The 20,888-nt window shown below is 44.4% G+C and overlaps 2 long non-coding RNA genes and 2 other non-coding genes across 4 annotated transcripts; 3 read left to right on the forward strand and 1 right to left on the reverse strand.

Moving 5' to 3' along the window:
* Window positions 1-310: 310 nt before the first annotated feature.
* LOC113888141 lies at window positions 311-3,913 on the reverse strand. Its single transcript, XR_003509871.1, has 3 exons — window positions 3,831-3,913; window positions 1,586-2,005; window positions 311-794 (listed from the first exon to the last, which is right to left on the reverse strand). It is a non-coding gene; the product is annotated as an uncharacterized LOC113888141 (long non-coding RNA).
* LOC113888149 lies at window positions 3,870-17,585 on the forward strand. The gene is made up of 3 exons (XR_003509872.1): window positions 3,870-3,952; window positions 4,389-4,525; window positions 17,393-17,585. It is a non-coding gene; the product is annotated as an uncharacterized LOC113888149 (long non-coding RNA).
* On the forward strand, window positions 13,613-13,684 carry TRNAS-GGA. The gene has a single exon. It is a non-coding gene; the product is annotated as a tRNA-Ser (tRNA).
* Window positions 14,255-14,418, forward strand: LOC113890638. Its single transcript, XR_003510593.1, has one exon. It is a non-coding gene; the product is annotated as a U1 spliceosomal RNA (small nuclear RNA).
* Window positions 17,586-20,888: the final 3,303 nt, after the last annotated feature.

The following is a 20,888-nucleotide window of genomic DNA, read 5'->3' on the forward strand; positions in this document are numbered from 1 at the left end:
GTTCTTCAGTCACTAAATTGTGTCAGACTCTTTGTAACCCCTTAGACTGCAGTGTGCCAGCCTTCCCTATCCTTTACTATCTTCTGGAGTTTGCTCGAACTCATGTCCATAGAGTTGGTGGTGCTATCCAATCATCTCATCCTTTGTCACCCTCTTCTCCTCCTACCCTCAATCTTTCCCAGCATCAAGGACTTTTCCAATGAGTCAGCTCTTTGAATCAGGTGGTCAAATTATTGGAGCTTCAGCATCAGTTCTTCCAATGAATATTCAGGGTTGATTTCCTTTAGGATTGACTGGTTTGATATCCTTGCTGTCCTAGGACTCTCAAGAGTCTCTTCTAGCACCATGGTTCAAAGGAGAACCCCATGAAAAGTATAAAAAGAGCATCCTATTGTCTCCGTGTAAACTAGGAATTTGCTTTCCCCCTTTTTTACTTTAGTTATTTCCTCCAAAATTAGGGATAAAACACCAAGTTCTACAATTCTGAGAATAAGATTGATATATAAATTATTTTTGACATGAAGAATCTTGAAATCTGGAAAGTATGTAACTTATGAGACAGGAAACCATTAATCACTATGACAGCCATGAACCTATAAGACAAATCAAACTTGCCTCCTTATTCCTCCAGTTGGCCAAGAAACAGTCAGTAGCTACTGATATAAGAAGTTTTCTCTGGAGACGGTGGTAATGCTGACTGCTTTGAACCAACATGGAACCCAAGTGCTAGCTGTATCCTGAGAGGCTCAAACCTTGGTGAGAACCAGGATTTGGGGGCCAGAAGAGACATATATCTGTTGGAAAAAAGAGAAAGGGAACAGATCACGCATGACATCATGGTAGCCAGCACTGACCATCTCCTCCAATGAATCCACCACCACTACACCTCTCATGATTTTGTTGTTACTAGATGGAGAATTCCATGAAATTGGGGATAATATTTCATTCATCTCTGTGTGCATGACTCCTGGCATTGAGTCAAGCACTGAGGAGACTCTCAGCAACATTTGTTCACTAACTGCATAAACATGGTTACAAGACTCCACTCAGCTCAACTATGCGCCTGTACAACTGTCTGGTCAGAGATGCTCTTTCTCCCAGGAAGCAGCAATCCCCTTCCTTAGAGAGGACCCCGCCTACACTATCCTTGCCCTAGGACACTCGCCTGAGCTGACTCTGATGAAGACATGACTGTCCTCAGGGATTCCTCCAGCAGGTTCACACTGTCATTAGAAAGAGAGGTCCTTGGTGTATCCTCCCATCCTCTGGCGGCCATGATATCCCACCTGAGGAGAGCCACCACATTTACTTGTCACTATGCACTTGTAATCGTCCTCTCGCTGTTTAAGTTCCTCATGGATATATTACTGATATCTGAACTCCACGTTGTTATCATAGCATAAGGAAAATTAAGCAATATATAGTTAAGAGATGTTATGTGTAAAGCCCCCAAAGTGTAAATGCAGAAGAATATTATTACCATCTCTACTTCAGAAACAAGGGTCCCATTAATCTGGCCCCTACTATGAATACATATCTCTAATTCTTCTCCAAACACTATTTATCCACCTTATTGCACACTTACTTGGAGGACATCCACTGTGTGGCCACTTCCAAGTTTGAGGCTGGGGGTCTAGGGCAGAGCCTCAAGGTCCCATTGTCCTCCTCCTGGAACTGGTGCTCCCAGCAGGATGAACCAACACTGACCCAGCGTGTGGATCTCCTCGGCAGGTGCGCAAGTTCACAGTGGACTAAGTTACTCTCCCGGTCCTTCCTGCTCAGCTCAGGCTGCTCCTTGAGGACTTGGATGATACTGTGCATTCCTCACTTCCTCTTGAATTTTCTGAGCTCAACTTGTCCTTATCCTCACCTCCCTTGGCAAACAGCTCCTCGATCATTACCTTGCTTTGCTTTGGGTTGTCTCATCCTCCAAAACCGTTGATTTCCTTTCTTCCATCTCCTCTCTGAGTTCTGTGTTTTCAGTATGTGGGCTCAGTTGAGGCTCCTGCAGGAGACACACAGAGAAGGGACCAACGTCAGGTCTTGGCTGCAGGTTCCAACACACATCTAACAGGCATCTCAGTTTCTCATGCACTCAGAAAAAAAAAAAAAAAAAAAAAACAGGAAGGGAATTTGGAAAATTTGAATAACCTTATCTTACTGATGAGGAAACTGAGGCCCAAATAGATGGAGATTATCCCTAAATTCTCACACCTCTTGCTGCAATAGAGCCACCAGGCAAACCTTGGCTGCAAGCTTTTCTGTCTTAAAACACCAGGAACCCATGGTTGAATTTCAGGGGACATTTGATTAAACATACATATTCCCACTCTTAAAACAATAGTAGTTGAAGGACATTTCTCAAAAAAAAATGTTTATCTGTTCAATAGTCCATATTTATACACTGTTTTCCATCTTGACTGTCATAGTGGGACTGAGGGAGGTATGACTATTAAAAAATCACAGTCATTATTAAAAATATATGTGTGGGGCTTCCCTGATGGCTCAGTGGTATAGAATCCACCTGCAATGCAGGAGCAGCAGGAGACTCGGGTTCAGTTCCTGGGTCAGGAAGATCCCCTGGAGGAGGAAATGGCAACCCACTCCAGTATTCTTACCTGGAGAATCCCATGGACAGAGGAGCCTGCCAGGCTATAGTCCATTAGGTCGCAAACAGTCGGACACAACTGAAGCGACTTAGCATGCATGCAAGGCAAAATAAGGCAGTTGATGTGGCCAGTCATTAGCACCCTCTCCCCACTGCTCTTTTCTGCATCTTTTTTTCTTTTCTTAGGGGTGTTTTTTTCCAACTATGTAATCACTTGTCAGATCCCTACTTCAGTGCCATACTGACAATGATCAAGTCATACAGGAGACATTATTAGGCAAACATAGATGTAGCCATTTATGTAGCAAATGGTAGTGCCCAGACTGAAGTGGCATTTCCAAATCAGCGTTAGTTGCCATGTTGGAGGAAGAAGAGCTAAGAAAAGGCTTAAGTGCTGTTAGCAAATAAACAGGACACAGAACAAGCCATGACACATTCTGAGACCAGATATTCACTTGGGTTACGAACTGTAAGGACCACAACTGGCAAGTATTCAGAACTTCAGCAACCAAAGGCAATGGCCTTGATGAGACAATGGAATGGGTAGTTGAAACACAAACGAGCAAACAGTAATACCATCACTTCTGCTCCTCTGAAAGAAGACCACATCCCAGATCCCTCTGAAAACAGGGGAGCTTTCTTCCTTTCAAATTAAAAGAGATGTGAGGGAAGCACTGAATACCAGTCATTAACCACTTAGGATGAGTTGACCTGATGTACTCACTTTTACCTTGGCCTTCTTGCTAAGTGTGGAGGAAGGGCTTTGTTCCTTGCTAAGGAGTTCAGTCAAGCCTCAGTAAGAGAAAAGGTATTAGATCAGAGTGAGATCTACCCTGTTACACTCAAAGTCAACTCAGGAAATGACCACACCTGTCTACGTATTAAGCCAAGGGCCACAGCCTTTTGTTATTTACCTAAGTCATGTGAAATCTTTTACACTTACTGGTTACCTTGGTAACTGTACGTATATACTTACAACTTCCTTACATGCACCTCAGTATGAGAGGAGGCCATTGGGGCTTGGTTAGCATCACCTGGCCTGTATTTGAAGCCAGTCTACCCTTTAAGTAAGCTCATGTAAACTCATGAATGTGTGAGAGAGGACAGTAATACTTAAAGATCTTGCTGTCCAAGCCCCAACCTCCCCATGTGGGCCCCACTAGTGACCAGGATGCTCCATCTCCATCTCCTCCTGTCCTCCTGGGTAGCTGCAGAGGCTGACCTGCTAGAGGAGCATCTTGGTAGAATCTGGAACCTGCGCCAGCACCTGGAGGAATCCATCTGCATTAACAACCGCCTGCAGGAGCAACTGGAACACAGGCTCAGCTCCACTGCTGAAAAGTGGTAGGAGGGGCCCAGGGCCTCCTATTTCTGGTTTCTTTGGGAGAATCTGAAGGTTGCCCTTGGGAAGAACTTTGCAGATTTCAAAACACTGTGGTCTGCTTTCCTCAACTTGTCCTTGGGTGGGGGGCAGGGCTGGGGTGGTGGTACAAGTCCCATTCCCCGCTCTTTGTTGTTGTATCTGAGCTCAGAGAATAACTCTCCCCACTGCAGATCTAACAGGTCTGCTCCCCAGAATCCTGGCTTCTCATCCATCCTAAATCTGCTCATTTGCTGCCTGCTGACTTCTGTGCCCTGGTCCTGTGATTGGCACGTGGTGGAGCCAGGTCTGCAGGGCCTCCCCCAACCACTCACTGAGATGGCCTTCCTGCCCACACTCTCCCCCAGGCTGCTGACACTGGGAGGCCAGACCTTTCACGTGCCCTTATCTTGTCAACAGCGCAGCAGCAATTGCTGCTATTTAGGAATAAAGCCTCCTGAACAGCTCACCCAGGGCATAAGAAACATGCAAAGAACCCATGAGGAGGAGCCAGAGGAAAGCCAGGCATTCGACCTACCAAGCTTTATGCCCAGGAGGTGAGTCCTCAGGCTTTTCTGCAGGTTTGGGACAGTGTCTTTGGAGACAGAGAATGAGCAACACAGGGAGCCTCTGTTACCCAAATATGTAACTTACCTCCTTGCACATCCTGGGTCAGGCTTCACCTCTAACTTCTACAGTCCAGGCCTGGAATCCACAACTCAGTTCTGCAATGAGAACAGAGTCCTTAGGGAAGAAAACCAGAGGCTTCAGCCTCAGTTCAGTCATATTTCCAGGGGAAGGAAGGCATTCCTGGATCCCTTTCCTCCCTGGCTACACCAATCACCAATTAGAGAAACAAAGAAAGAAGGCAGAGAGAACAGAGCTACTTAGACCCACCAACCCAAACTCCCATAGCTTTTCTCACTCTAGAAAGGGCTATTTCCTGACAATCCCCAACCAAGGGCCCTCAGACTCCAAAGCTTCAGGGAGGAGAAGCTTTAGGAAATACACCACTTCTGTGCAACCCACTTGCAGATATTCAGTCATTAGTTATCAAGTTGGACACCAGCCAGTGCCTGTCCTACCTGCCTACAAGTCACAGCTAGTTTTGATCCAGGAAAGGGAGGAACAGGAGACCTACACACCTTCTCAGGTTTCTCCAGAACTTGCTGAAGCTCCCTGTGTCCCTCCCATGCTGAAATGCTGGCCCCATGTCTCCTCACTCACTCCTTCCTACTTGTACACTGAGGCCTACCATGCAGGCCTGCAAGCCTTGTAATTCCCCAGCTGCAACACAAAAGAAAAACAGCCCATAGACAGTGGCAGAGACAACCGTTCAGTGGACATAGAATTCCTAAACAAAGGGTCCTGGAGTGACATGCCACAGTATTCAGCAAACAGCAGGCAGAACAAGGCAGCAATCTTCACTGCTGGGGGTATGGGGTGCGGAATTGAGGGGAGACTACAATTTATAGGGACCATTGACGGCTGATTGGCTCACCAGTCACCAGGAAAACCAGAGACTGGGGGCAGGGTCAACTGTGTAGATGGTTATTGATTACGCTCTACAATTAAGGGGATTGGGTAGTCATGTGGGTGAAGGATTGGTTGGTGAAGGAGAATGAACAGATAGCAAGAGAACAGTCATTTTGAATGACCTGACCATACAATTGTGTCTGGAGGTGCCAGCAAAATTTCCTCCAGAGCTTTCTCGACACTGTTCAATGGGCATCCACAGCCAGGCCTCATTTCCTGTGTGGGTGGAGTGGCGTTGGGGAGCCAACCTAACTGTTGATTGATTGAATCAATATATCAACATCCACAATTTTTATTTACAAATATTTACTGAATAATCTTAAAAGACTCAGAATATTGTTCAAAAGGATTAAGCCCAGAATGAAAGAATGTTTGTGGAAAAGGAAAAAGACATCAAAGAGATATTTCTAAATTAGCCTCCTCTGAGTGATAGATATGAGGAAAGGTCATTGATTGGGAAGATAACAAAATCCATAGAGAAGGGAGAAGACAGAACTACTAAAATACCAAGGCTTCCCTGGTGGCTCAGTGGAAAAGAATCCACCTGCCAAAGCAGGGCAGGAGGCACAGGTTCGATCCCTGGGTTGGAAAGACCCCCTGAAGGAAGAAATAGCAACCCAATCCCATATTCTTGCCTGGAGAGTCCCATGGGCAAAGGAGCCTGGTGGGCTACAGTCCATAGGGTCAAAAAGAGTCAGACACAAGCATGCACCTATGCACTCTTACATGAACAAAGCCAGGAGGGTACAACGTGGTCCTTCCCTTGGAACTTGCCTTATAAAGAAGGTGGCACCAAGATTTTAAGTTGAATTGGATCTTGTGAACCAGATGTCCTCCATCTATGTCCAGAGTTCTTGACTTTTGGTCACATATCCCTGAGGCTGGCCTTAAGGCCTGTGCTGCCTCGGTTGGCCGTGGAAGTGGAACAATCTTACTCTGTCTCTTCCAAACAAGGATGTAACTAGAAAGAAATGTATTTGTGCTTCTTAGGCTGGTGGAAGATATTCCCTAATCTTCCTCTCAGACTACCCAGCCCTCTCCTTTGCTGGCCTGCTTTTTGGACTCTCTAGAACCATAGACAAGGGTTTGGGTGCTGGTGAAGAATCTGTGCCTAATTCTGGGGAGACTCAGGGGAAAAGGAAGTAACTCCCAGAATCTGGGCATGTAAGAGGGCAGGGGCTGAGAGGCTGCTCTTCTGTGAATAAAGGAGGTTGGAGGATGTGAGAGCAGCTGGGTGGGGGGGGGGTATGCTCATTGTGTATCCCTATACCAGGAGGGGGTATGGTAGTGGAAGTGATCCAAGAGGAGCAGGAAGAGGGAGGAGGAGTGGGAACAATAAAACACTGGTGAGACACTAGTGAGGACACAGAGGAGAAAGGGAAACAAAGGCAGAAGAAGGAGGAGGATGAGCAGAGCTTGAGTGCCAAGGTGCTCTAGTCTCTGGTCCCAGAATTGCAGCTGCCCTCTCTTGAACTTCCCTTGAATTTATCCTGGACACACACAATGGGCACACACACACACACACACACACACACACACCTCAGCTCCACTCACACCCTCCAACCTCCTTTATTCACAGAAGAGCAGCCTCTCAGCCCCCACCCCCTCCCATGCCCAGATTCTGGGAGTTCTTTCCTTTTTCTCGGAGCCTCCCCAGAATTAGGCACAGATTCGTCACCAGCACCCAAACCCTTGTCTATGGTTGTGGAGAGTCCAAAGCATAGAACTCATCCAGTAGAAGAGGAAATGCAGGCCACATGGTGTATTGGGTCATCCTGAAGAATGATCAGCTGTCTCAGGCCATCCTGGGTTGTTATTTTTGAAGATGTCAAACTCATTCAAAAGAAACTCTGAGATCCTTGTTGCAGGCCATTGCTGCATGTAGCAAATTATGCTGTGCTGTGTGCTGTGCTCAGTTGCTCAGTCATGTCCAACTATGCTATGAAATCTTAAAGCACGTGATGACTCCTCATTCGAAAGTCATGGATAAGCCTTTAAAAGCAAAGCAGGTGGTCAGTGCTAATTACTGGAAATCAACAAGACTGGGGCAGATCCCCAAAAGGGCCAAGTAGGAGAAGCTGCTTAGGTCAATGACTAAGTGACCTCCTGTATTAGCTTGGGCTTCCAGGAAAAAAATGCAATGGACTGGGTGGCTTAACCAGAAATCTGTTTTCTCACAGTTTTGAGAAGTCCTAGATCATGGTTGGAACTTCCCAGCAATTCAGTTTCTGCTGCAAGCTCTCTTCCTGGCTTGGAGATAGTCCTTGCCTGGCTGGGTCCTCACAAGGTCTTTTCAGGTTACTTGAGCTGGGGTAGGGCAGAAGCCCAAGCTCTGTGGTATCTCTTCATTTAAGGACATGTATCCCTTTTCCTACTTGGAACTAGTCTGTTGTTCCATGTCCATTTCTAACTGTGGCTTCCTGACCTGCATACAGATTTCTCAAGAGGTACGTCAGGTGGTCTGGTATTCCCATCTCTTTCAGAATTTTCCAAAGTTTATTGTGATCCACAGTGAAAGGTTTTGGCATAGTCAATAAATTAGAAATAGATGTTTTTCTGGAATTCTCTTGCTCTCGATGATCCAGCGGATGTTGGCAATTTGATCTGTTTCCTCTGCCTTTTCTAAAACCTTGACTGCAGCCATGAAATTAACAGATGCTTACTCCTTGAAAGGAAAGCTATGACCAACCTAGACAATATATTGAAAAGCAGAGACATTACCTTGTCAACAAAGGTCCATCTAGTCAAGGCTATGGTTTTTCCAGTAGTCATGTATGGATGTGAGAGTTGGACTATAAAGAAAGCTGGGCCAAAAGGAGAAGGGGATGACAGAGGATGAGATGGCTGGATGGAATCACTGACTCGATGGATGTGAGTCTGAGTGAACTCCAGGAGTTGGTGATGGACAGGGAGGCCTGGCATGCTGTGATTCATGGGGTTGCAAAGAATTGGACACGACTGAGCGACTGAACTGAACTGAACTGAGTGCTTAAGAATAGATGCTTTTGAACTGTGGTGTTGGATAAGACTCTTTAGAGTCCCTTGGACTGTGAGGAGATCCAACCAGTCCATCCTAAAGAGATCAGTCCTGGGTGTTCACTGGAAGGACTGATGCTGAAGCTGAAACTCCAATACTTTGGCCACCTGATGCAAACAGCTAATTCATTTGAAAAGACCCGGATGCTGGGGAAGACTGAGGACAGGCGTAGAAGGGGATGACAGAGGATGAGATGGTTGGATGGCATCACCGACTCAATGGACATGAGTTTGGGTAGACTCTGGGAGTTGGTGAAGGACAGGGAGGCCTGGCATGCTGCAGTCCATGGGGTCACAAAGAGTCAGACACGACTGAGCGACAACTGAAACTGAAACATCCTATCAGATCAGTGCCCCAAGGCTATGCTCTCATTTAAATTTAATTACATCCTTCAAAGTTCCTTCTCCAAATACAGCTTCACTGGGGAATAGCGTCCAAGATATGAATTTGTGGGGGGTGGGGGAGGGAAACAGATATACTCAGCTCCTAACACCCTCCCCAGCCTCCTCCCCCCATGAAGGCATTTGCAGCTCTCAACTCTGATTCCTGGGAACTGCCCAGGCTGGGTCCTCAGATTCGTCTCCCCACAGGCATTTTCCTTTTCTCTCTCTGACTCAGATGCCTCAATACGGGGCCCAGCTGTTGACTGGCTGACCGTCAGAAGCAGTGGACTGACTTGCTTTCACCTGGATCACTTTCAGAATGGAGCAGCCACCACTGACTGATATGCTTGCGGAAATGTGTTCACTGGGGAGACTGGCTGTGATAGACTAATGCTTCCCCAAAGATGCCCACATCTGGGTCCCTGGAGTTTGTGATTATGTTACTTGACATGGAAAAAGAGAATTTGTGGGTGTGATTAAATTAAGGAAAAGTCAGGTGGGCCTTAGGAAGCATCACTACGAACAAAGTTCATGGAGGTGATGGAATTCCGGTTGAGCTATTTCAAATCCTAACAGATGATGCTGTGAAAGTGCTGCACTCAATATGCCAGCACATTTGGAAAACTCAGCAATGGCCACAGGCCTGGAAAAGGTCAATTTTCATTCCAATCCCAGAGAAAGGTAATGCCAAAGAATGCTCGAACTACTGCACAATTGCACTCATCTCACACGCTAATAGAGCAATGCTTAAAATTCTCCAAGCCAGGCTTCAGCAATACGTGAACTGTGAACTTCCAGATGTTCAAGCTGGTTTTAGAAAAGGCAGAGGAACAGAGATCAAATTGTCAACATCCCTGGATCATCAAAAAAGCAAGAGAGTTCCAGAAAAACATCTATTTCTGCTTTACTGATTATGCCAAAGCCTTTGACTGTGTGGATCATAATTGCCAGGAGCCAGCACAGGAGACCCCACCAATGACAAGGTCATGAGGAGGAGACCTGACAGGCAAGGCGGATCAGGACTCGAGGGACTCCCTGGACCTGCTCGAGCATCTACCCTGAAACCAAAATCTGTCTGTCTATTGTTACCTATATTATGCCTTTCACCAACTCTTTTGACATTAACAGGCGTCTGTCCCCGACCACTATTCTCTGAAGAAAATCAACTTAGGGCTCTAGTTAATAAGTCTCCTGGGCACGAAAGGAGTATTTCAATTCAAACCCCTCTATTGGCATTTTAGCTTGCTTGACAGGTTTATCCACACTCTTGCAACTAACGCACATGATTGTTCACAACATCCCAACCATGAAAGGCACGGGAAGCCTAAGCATTCTAAAAGTCCTAATGGGCATAGAGCCCTTCGAGGGGTGCAAAATTATTAGAACAGTACTGGTGAAGGGTTCCACTGTTGAGCCAATGCTCGCTGCCAAGCTTCCATATCCCTTATCTATTGTGTGCCTGGGAGTGCATTAGTTAATATAGTTGGAATGTAGGAAAAACAAGTAGTAGCCTTGGCATTAGCAACGTAAGACCTTTGAGTTAATAAGTTCTTTCTTTTTGTAACCCACTGCACCTTTGCTCCATAAGAATGTAACTTTATTTAGTACTTTCTGGGGGTGACACAGATTGGAAAAATAAAGAAAAAACACTTTAAAGGAAAATAAGTTCTCTGGTTGACCAACCTTTATCAGAAAAGGGTCATAAAATGTCAACAGGCCTCCGGGTCAGAAGATAATGTACATAACATAAGACCCTTGTAAATGGAAAGGTATGCAGAAAACATCCTGGTTTCAATAAAGGTCAAAACTGATGGAATGTTGAGCTGACTCTGCATGACTCTGCATCTTTCACTTCTGGAAATGTGTAACTCAGGGTATAAAAGCTCCTTTTGAAAATAAAGCTGCAGACCCCGTTTCACCTAAGCTTGGTCTCCCCGTGTCATCTTTCGCTGATGCCATTCATCCTGAGGGTATCCCTGGACTCTGCTGAGGCTGGACCGCAGCACACAATAAACTGTGGAACATTCTGAAAGAGATGGGAATACCAGACCACCTGATCTGCCTCTTGAGAAATCTGTATACAGGTTAGGAAGCAACAGTTGGAACTGGACATGGAATAACAGACTGGTTCCAAATAGGAAAAGGAGTATGTCAAGGCTGTATATTGTCACCCTGCTTATTTAACTTATATGCAGAGTACATCATGAGAAATGCTGGGCTGGAGGAAGCCAAAGCTAGAATCAAGATTGCGGGGAGATATATCAATAACCTCAGATATGCAATGACACCACCCTTATGGCAGAAAGTGAAGAAGAACTAAAGAGCCTCTTGATGAAAGTGAAAGAGGAGAGTGAAAAAGTTGGCTTAAAGCTTGACATTCAGAAAACTAAGAAAATGGCATCCAGTCCCATCACTTCATGGCAAACAGATGGGGAAACAGTGGCTGATTTTATTTTTCTGGGCTCCAAAATCACTGCAGATGGTGATTGCAGCCATGAAATTAAAAGACGCTTGCTCCTTGGAAGGAAAGTTATGACCAACCTAGATAGCATATTAAAAAGCAGAGACATTACTTTGTCAACAAAGGTCCATCTAGTCAAGGCTATGGTTTTTCCAGTGGTCACGTATAGATGTGAGAGTTGGACTATAAATAAAGCTGAGTGCCGAAGAATTGATGCTTTTGAACTGTGGTGTTGGAGAAGACTCTTGAGAGTCCCTTGGACTGCAAGGAGATCCAACCAGTCCATCCTAAAGGAGATCAGTCCTGGGTGTTCATTGGAGGGACTGGTGTTGAAGCTGAAACTCCAATACTTTGGCCACCTGATGCAGAGAGCTGACTCATTTGAAAATACTCTGATGCTGGGAAAGATTGAGGGCCAGAGGAGAAGGGGACGGCAGAGAATGAGATGGTTGGATGGCATCACCGACACAATGGACATGGATTTGGGTGGACTCTGGGAGTTGGTGATGCACAGGGAGGCCTGGTGTGCTGCCTCCATGTGCTGTGACATGGGGTCACAAAGAGTCAGACAGGACTGAGTGACTGAACTGAACTGAGATGGAGGCCCCATGGAATCACAAAGTTCATACAGACAGAAGGAAAGTTTGTGTCAGAATAATGTGTTGTGAGAATAACTTGATCAGCTGTAATTATCTTTGAAGATGACAGGGGCCTATGTGAGTAGAATGTGGGCATCTTCTAGAGGCTGGACAAGGCAAAGAAAGAGATTCTCTCTTAGCATCTCCAGGAAGAATCACCACAACCCAACTGTCACTTTGATTTTGGCCCAGGGAGATGCATCTTGGACTTCTGAACTCCAGAGTCATAAAATAATAAACGTGTGTTGTTTTAAGCCACGAAGTGTGTAGTAACAGGTTATAGGAGCAATAGGAAACTCCTACAGTGGACAGCGGTGGATAAAGAATATTTAAAGTCAGTGTGCAGGACGAGTAGTGTCAGCTGTTCCAAGAAAGGATAGGTTTTCCTGAAAGTTAACTGGGTGCTGAGTTCAAGATTTTCCCTCCAGGCTAGTCACTTTCCCTCTTAAGCCAAATGCACTTCAAGGATCAAGTTCCTCCACTCCTTGGTCTCTGGTCTGAAAAGCAAGCTGGTTGCCTTCTCTAGCCTCCCCATTCCCGGCCCTCAGGTCTAACCCAGTCTTATCCAGTAAGAAAAAACATACAAACCTCATTCTTCAAGCAAACACATCATCTTTCAATCCCTTATTTTGGTCATCAGCTTCTTCAGAATCTTCAACTTTTGTATTCTGTATGGTGAGAAAAAGGACTTCCCTGGTGGCTCAGAGGTTAAGGTGTCTGCCTCCAATGCAGGTTTGATCCCTGGGTCGGGAAGATCCTCTGGAGAAGGAAATGGTAACTCACTCCAGTATTCTTGCCTGGAGAATCCCATGGATGGAGAAGCCTGGTAGGCTACAGTCCATGGTGTCGCAGAGTCGGACACGACTGAGCGACTTCACTTTTAAACATGGTACCTGGGAGACCATGAGGATGAAGTAAGAAGGTGCACAGAAAATACACCATGTAGAACTTTGAGATATAACTCTTGTCAACTACAAACTGGCACTTGCCATCTATCTTTACAAGGATTAAAGGCTGTGGCCGCTAATTTTCAACACCCCCTGAAAGGAGTTCAGGGTGGAGAGCAGAAATGAGCCCACTCTGTACTCTGGGAAAAACTGGCAGAACAAGTCTTCAGATAATGATGTATTTTCAGGACCCGATTTTATGACCCGAATATCTCCTAGTACCTAGAAAAGTACTAAAATCCTTCATGGTGACATGTAATCCTCATGACTAGCAGTAACCTTCTGCAAAGAATCTGCAGTTGAATGCACATACTCTCCCTTCACATACACTGACCTTCACCCCTACCTTTGTGGAGCAAGTTCTCAGAGCTATCTGAAATGTTGCCTCCTGAGCTCCTCATTTTGCCCCAAATAATACTTGAACTCACAACTCTGACGCTGTGCTTTTTTTTTTTTTTTAAAGTTAGCACCCTGAATCTATATGTCTACATACGGAACACATATTTATGGTTTATTTTGTTCCTACAAATATATATTTACATTCATTGTTTTACAACTTATTACTTCTTAAAACAAAATTGGATCAGCATAACAGAGGACCGCAGAATTACTATTCTCAGCATGTAACCCAGTACAAGGGTGGCCCTGGTGGCTCAGACGGTAAAGCGTCTGCCTGGAATGCAGGAGACCCAGGTTCGATTCCTGGGTTGGGAAGATCCCCTGGAGAAGGAAATGGCAATCCACTCCAGCACTCTTGCCTGGAAAATCCCATGGACGGAAGAGCCTGATAGGCTACAGGCCATGGGGTCGCAAAGAGTCGGACACGACTGAGCGACTTCAGTTTCTTAACCTAGAATAAAGGTTAAGAATGCAAGGAGGCTGGCTAAATTCCCCCACATCTCACCTAAAGAATAAACGGTTTGCTTCCACTGATTCCTGGGCTCCCTAAGCTGTCCGGAATCATGACGTCACTTCTCTTCCAGCAGCCGGCCTGGGGTCAGAGAGGAGATGAGGGGCATGGGACAGGGCGTGGCTTATGTAAATTTTGCAGCGGAAGTGGTACAGTTCCTGGCCACCAGTTCCTGGCCTGCCATTTTGCCGGTTGTGGAAGTTTTTCCCGAGATACTGTTTGGATTTTATCAGAAGAGTTGTTAGGAGTGCCCGAGAGGCGCGGGAAACGATGGGGTGCGGTCGGTGGTGGAAGAGATGGTGGCAATAGCAAAGTGAGCCTGTGCGTACAGTGAACGTGTCTAAGGCTGTATGGGCGGCGGGCAGAATTACTTCATACTTACCTGGCAGGGGAGATACTGTGATCACGAAGGTGGTTCTCCCAGGGCGAGGCTCACCCATTGCACTGCGGGTGTGTTGACCTCTGTGATTTCCCCAAATGCGGGAAACTCGACTGCATAATTTGTGGTAGTGGAGGACTGCATGCGCGCTTTCCCCTGGTGTCTATGGTTTCAACAATAAAACTACTTTCTACCGTAATGTGGGATTTCCCTGGCTGCTCAGGCGGTTTGAAATATCTTGCAACGCAGGAAGCTCTCGGAAAGATTTCCTGGAGAAAAAAATGGCGAACCCCATGGATGAAAGAGCCTGGTCAGTCCATGAGATTGCAAAAAGTAAACACGATTAAAAAATAAGTTCAGCTGAGTGGTGAATACATTGCTCCCTCAAGCTATTAACTTTTTATGTTTTTGTATTGTACATAGAGGCTATGCGTTGTTTTATATATATATACTATAGTAGCTAGTTCAGTTCATCGTGTTGACTCTGTAGACCCCGAGGACTGCAGCATGCCAGGCCTCTCTGTCCATCACCAACTCCCAGCGTTTAATGAAACTCAAGTCCGTTGAGTCAGTGATGCCATCCAACCATCTCATCCTCTGAAGTAATCTTGCCAGGATTACAAGTGTGAATCTCATCAGTGTCTGTATCTACAGGTCCAAAACAGGGACCACTAGACATATGGCTGTTGAATAGTTACAAAGTAGTAGGACTGACTCCAATCCCCAGAACCCATGTTCCTTTGCCTGAGGACTTTCTCTGCCCCACTGGAGCCTGCTCAGCCAGAATGGTGAGAGAATTAAAAGTCTACTACCCTCAACAGCTCCTAACCAACCAATGATAAAAGCTGAGGTATAAAGACCCCAGGTCCCTAAGTCCTCAGATGCGATAGCTGAAAGGCACCTTTTACACTTGCTCCCAGAGTGTGAATCCCAGCTACCCACAGTGGTAATTCACTCCATCAGATCAGATCAGTCGCTCAGTCATGTCCAACTCCTTGTGACCCCATGAATCGCAGCACGCCAGGCCTCCCTCTCACTCCATAATGTACCTTTATTTATATTATATAAATTATTTATTTATATATTATAATTCACTCCATAATGTACCTTTATTGAGAGGCTGCGTTCCTTTCCATGTCCTGGTTTCCAGCTCCCCAATGTTTCCCAAGGATCACCTTCCAAATAAATTAATTGCATCAGATCTTACTCTCAGAGTTTGTTTCTGAGACTGCCTAAATCACCAGTCCCCTTAGTTTTCCACGTGACTGTTAGCATTTATCACCATGTTGCACTGTCATTCTTCTCCTGGTAGAGAAATATTTATCTGTATTTGATCTTTATTAAAAGTGAAAAGGGAAAGGCAGCTCCAGAAAACAATGTGGTTTAGGAAAAAGAAAAAAAAAAAAAAAGGTGAGAGTATCTCTTTGTGGGAATAAAGAATATTCCTGCATATTTAATGTGCAAATACAGGCCTGCTTAGTATACTGACATTATCTGCCTGACCCTCTGCTGTTCATGCTTGGGATCCCTGATTTACAGCACTGAAAACTCTTGTTAAAATTCAGGAGTCATTAACCCTTGACTTTGAATGAGGCTCTGAGATTAGCTAGGCAGCCATCTGGGAGCATACACTCGGACCAGGAAGGAAGACACAGACATTTCAATGGGAGGAAGGACCAAAGGAAATCTTGGCACTGAGGCCAGGCAAGGGAGCTCCAGATGGCATCAGGGTAGGGTTCCCTGAAGGGAGGTGAGGTAAGTTGTTTCCTGATCTTGTGAAAACATCTTGCCCCACAGCGTCCACTGGTCTCCATGTCCACACCCTCCATTAGAGCTTGGTTCTCTTTAAACCAACACAGCTTCTGGGTGTGTCTCACTTGACTTGATAGGAATCCCTGGAGGGTGCAAGCTATATGTAGTCTATTTGTATCCCCAGGGTCTGACACAGGGCTTGCCATGCAGTTGATGCCTAGTAAAGGTTTGTCTTAAATGTCTGTGGGCCAACTTGACCCTAGGGTGAGGGATCTGAATTGCTATGTAAGCCAGGGGGCGCTGTAGTTCAATGTTCATTTCTCGGTTGGGAAACTGAAAAGGATATTATTTTGAGCTGTACATTGCAGAGTATATATATATTTATATTATTTATATATATATACATTTATATTTATATATTTATATTTATATATATAATGTATATTATATATAATATAGGGTAGGGGGCTATTATATATATAATAATAATATATATTTATATTTATATTTATATAAATAAATTTATATTTATATAAATATTTATATAAATATATTTATAATATATTTTATATTATATATATATATATATAATATACATTGCAGAGTATATATAAGAGTATACTAGCTGGCACCACCAGAGAAGGCAATGGCACCCCACTCCAGTACTCTCGCCTGGAAAATCCCATGGATGAAGGAGCCTCGTGGGCTGCAGTCCATGGGGTTGCTGAGGGTCGGACACGACTGAGCGATTTCACATTCACTTTTCACTTTCATGCATTGGAGAAGGAAATGGCAACCCACTCCAGTGTTCTTGCCTGGAGAATCCCAGGGATGGGGGAGCCTGGTGGGCTGCCGTCTATGGGGTTGCACAGAGTCGGACACGACTGAAGCAACTTAGCACTTAGCAGTAGCACTGAGGACCTGGATTCTCATTTATAATTCATGTGACTGTAACCTTAAAAGTTGGAGACATGCACAATATTTTTCTATTAAACACAACTTTTAAACATTGGTAGAATTATATTTCTTTTGTGTGTATGCTCAGTCACTCAGTTTTATCCAACTCTTTTGGGTCCATGGATCATATCCCACCGGGCTCCTCTGTCCATGGGATTTCCCAGGCTAGAATACTGGAGTGGGTTGCCATTTTCTATTCCAGAGGATCTTCTTGACTCAGGGATCGAATTTGCATTTCTTGTGTCTCCTGAATTGGCAGGCGAGTTCTTGGGAAGCCCCATATTTCCTTTAAGGTATATATAGCATTATCAGCTATGTAGAAGATTATATTTGCATTATTGTGCTCTTATACTTTTTAGTTGTCAATGTGGTTACTGGAGAATTTTAAACTACGTGTGTGACTTGCATTTTCATTACATTACAGCACTGCTGTCTATTCTACCACCAAGAAGGAAGTGTGAAGGACAGAAACACTTATTAAAGTACACCCTAGTATACAGTTTAGACTGTGGGAATGCTACAGAAAAACCAACTCAGTTTCTTCAACAAATGAATGATTTAAAGGGAAAAAAAGGACAGCAATAGACCAAGAGAGATGGAGAGCGAGTGAGAGAGAGAGCAAGGAAGAAAGGAAAGAAGAAATTGAAGGTAAGCATACGTGTAAGACAGAGAAGGCGATGGCAAACTACTCCAGTACTCTCGCCTGGAAAATCCCATGGACAGAGGAGCCTGGTAGGCTGCAGTCCATGGGGTTGCTAAGAGTCAGACATGACTGAGCAACTTCACTTTGACTTTTCACTTTCATACATTGGAGAAGGAAATGGCAACCCACTCCAGTGTTCTTGCCTGGAGAATCCCAGGGATGGGGGAGCCTGGTGGGCTGCCGTTTCTGGGGTGGTGTAGAGTCGGACACGACTGAAGCGACGTAGCAGCAGTAGCATATATGTAAGAGACTTAAATGCATTATCTTAGTGATTCCAGTTTGTGGATTCCATTTGGATCCAAAAAAGAATACTAACTTAGAAACAATAATGGAGGAGGGGGAGGGGGGCTTCCCTGGTTAAGAATTTGCCTAGCAATGCAGAGGACACAGGTTTGATCCCTGGTCCAGGAAGATCCCACATGGTGTGGGGCTCCTAAGCCCACAAGCCGCAACAACTGAGCGCATGGGCAGCAACTACTGAAGCCCAAGAAACCAGCAAACGGCAAGAGAGGAGCTCCCCCTCTCCACAGCTGGAGAAGCCCTGCACCAAGCCATAAAGACCCGGGGCAGCCATAAACAAATAAATTAATTTTAAAAGCCTATGTGATCAAATAAGCTGAAAAAAATGCCGCATTTTTAAACATGGAATTTTTGAATAGTCTTTTATGATATTAAAGATTTTGAATTAATTTATGATTATAATGGCATGATGATAATACTTTCAAAAAGAGTTCTCATTGAGGGGAAACATGCTGACATAATTATAGATGAAACATGATGTCTGAGATTTCCTTTAAAAAAATAGGAAAAGGTAAGTGCATGGATATAGTAAGACAAGTTCAACCATAAGCTGGTAATTGTAGACCATGCCTGACAAAGCTGGGAGTGTTCTGTTATGTCTACTTTTGTGTACTACCGAAATTTTGGATTTGAAAAAGAATGATAGGAGAACACAGGTCCACCTGAATAATAGCAGCTGAATCTCTCAACATACAATTCTGAGGGCTAGGGACTAACAGAGAGAGTCAAGGACACCATTCAAAACCCTGCCCCAAACAACCAGGGACCAGAGAACACTGTGGGTGTGACTTGGTTTGTATTCAGCTAGGTCTGGGAGCCACACAGCAGCAGAGGGATCAACAAAGACCCTGCATATAGAGGAGAGCGCATCAGGGAGAGAGTACTCTGGACAGAACTCAGGTAAAGTAACTCACAGAAAGAGCATGTGGATAAACTCAGAGGGTGTCTGAGACATGATTGGCTCTAGCTCTGGTGACTAGGGAATTGATAGGAAGGGGTTCGACAGTGCAGAGGACTGAGGGTGGCAATCTTGAGGAGGCACAATTACTGGGATCAGGTGTGAGACCGAGCTGAAGGGAGCATCCTTTGGACACTTGTGGTGATGAAAAAAGAATGGTGCCACTGGCAGAAATTAAAGGTCCTACCGGAAGAAATAGAATCCCCAAATCAAGAGACACACCAAGCCTTTCCCCCAAGCCTTAGCTCTGCTAGAATAACTGGACAAGACAGAACTAAAACAAAGAAATCAACTAGGCCACTCAAAGCACTAATCCCTTCTGAACTGGAACAAGTGTTTCTCATTCAGGTAAATCTAGTCATGTGAAGATGAAAACTATATAGCAGACATTTCTTCCAAGGTGACAGAAGAAAAAAGTGTAAAATGAGAGTCAAAAATTTCAGCAAGTGAAAAGATTGCCTCAAAATTAATAAAAAAAAAAATTGGGAAATGTAAAATGGCATCCATATTTTGAATTGTTCTGAACAAAGCATTTGTAGATACATGCACATGGAGAAAACTTCAATATTTTACGTAAGAAATATGGAACACGAGATAGAAGTAGACAGGAAAGGAGAAATGAGAAATTGGAACTGGCAGAGACTTAAAAAAATTGAAGGTAAAGAAAACTCTTTGAAAAAAAAAAAGGCTGAATAGAGAACATATTTATCCCAACTTATAAGGGGCACTGCATTACAAATGAAAGCATCAAACAGAATAGAAATGAACAAAAGATAGTGAGAAAGGATCAGAGAGAAAGTCATAGAGACCTAGGGGAAGTAGACCTGGAATGGTCAGTACTAAGACCTATCCTAGTAGAGCTGAAAGACTTTTTTTGAAGAAGAAAAAATGTCCTGAAGCTCCAGACCACCCTTTGCCCTCAGTGAAGAAAAATCAATTTACATTCTACATTTCAGCAGGACATACAAAGTAAGATATTATTTAAAAAAAAAAATCAATAGAACTCATTGTGGACAAGTTCTTTATATTTAGCCAAGGTATCTGTACTGTATCAAAGCAACAGAAAACAAGTATTAAATATATCAAACTTAAGGAGTCCTCAGTCCATCATGAGAAATCTTTAAAGATGAACTCTGCTCATCAAGAATTGACTGGAAACTATGAGTTTCGTACATCTGGTCATCACTGAATATATGTGATTGTAGATGTAAGCCACTGTGTCGTGGGCCCTGCTCTGGGGGCAGCCTAGGTACACCCTCAAACTTCTTCAGGGAGGCTGCTGGTACTCCCAGAGTGGGACAGCCATCCTTTGCCACTAGGGGGTCGAAAGGACCCAGTGGGCCCCTCCTCCAGCTCCTACCTCTACCCTACCAGTTAGCACATAAACAAAAAAAGGTAGGAAAAATATAGTATATAAAGGGTATACATTTGATTGGGTTGAAATAATACCATAAGGTAATAATACTATAAGGTAGGTAAACACAGAAAAAAAAGCAGAATAATGTCCTCAAGCATCACAGTAGTAAAAAGTTGAAGTTGACAGATAACATTTAAAACATATACTTCAAATATTAGAAATATGACAAAATACTAAAGGACTAACGTGTCAAAAATTTTAGTGCAGTAACTACCTATCCAGGTCAGACACGACTGAGCGACTTCACTTTCAGTTTCATGCGTTGGAGAAGGAAATGGCAACCTACTCCAGTATTCTTGCCTGGAGAATCCCAGGGACGGGGGATTGGTGGGCTGGTGCCTATGGGGTCGCACAGAGTCGGACACGACTAAAGTGACTTAGCAGCAGCAGGCCTTCCAAAATACCAAGCAAAAGACACACACCCACAAATATGCATACATAAAGAAAATAAAATAAGAGAGAAAGAAACACAGAAGATACAATCTATTACAAATGGTAAATATAGATGAAAAGATGTGAGAGGAGTTTAAGATACAAAACTG

This window comes from Bos indicus x Bos taurus, chromosome 3 (assembly GCF_003369695.1).
Source record: "Bos indicus x Bos taurus breed Angus x Brahman F1 hybrid chromosome 3, Bos_hybrid_MaternalHap_v2.0, whole genome shotgun sequence".
Lineage (NCBI taxonomy): Eukaryota > Metazoa > Chordata > Mammalia > Artiodactyla > Bovidae > Bos > Bos indicus x Bos taurus.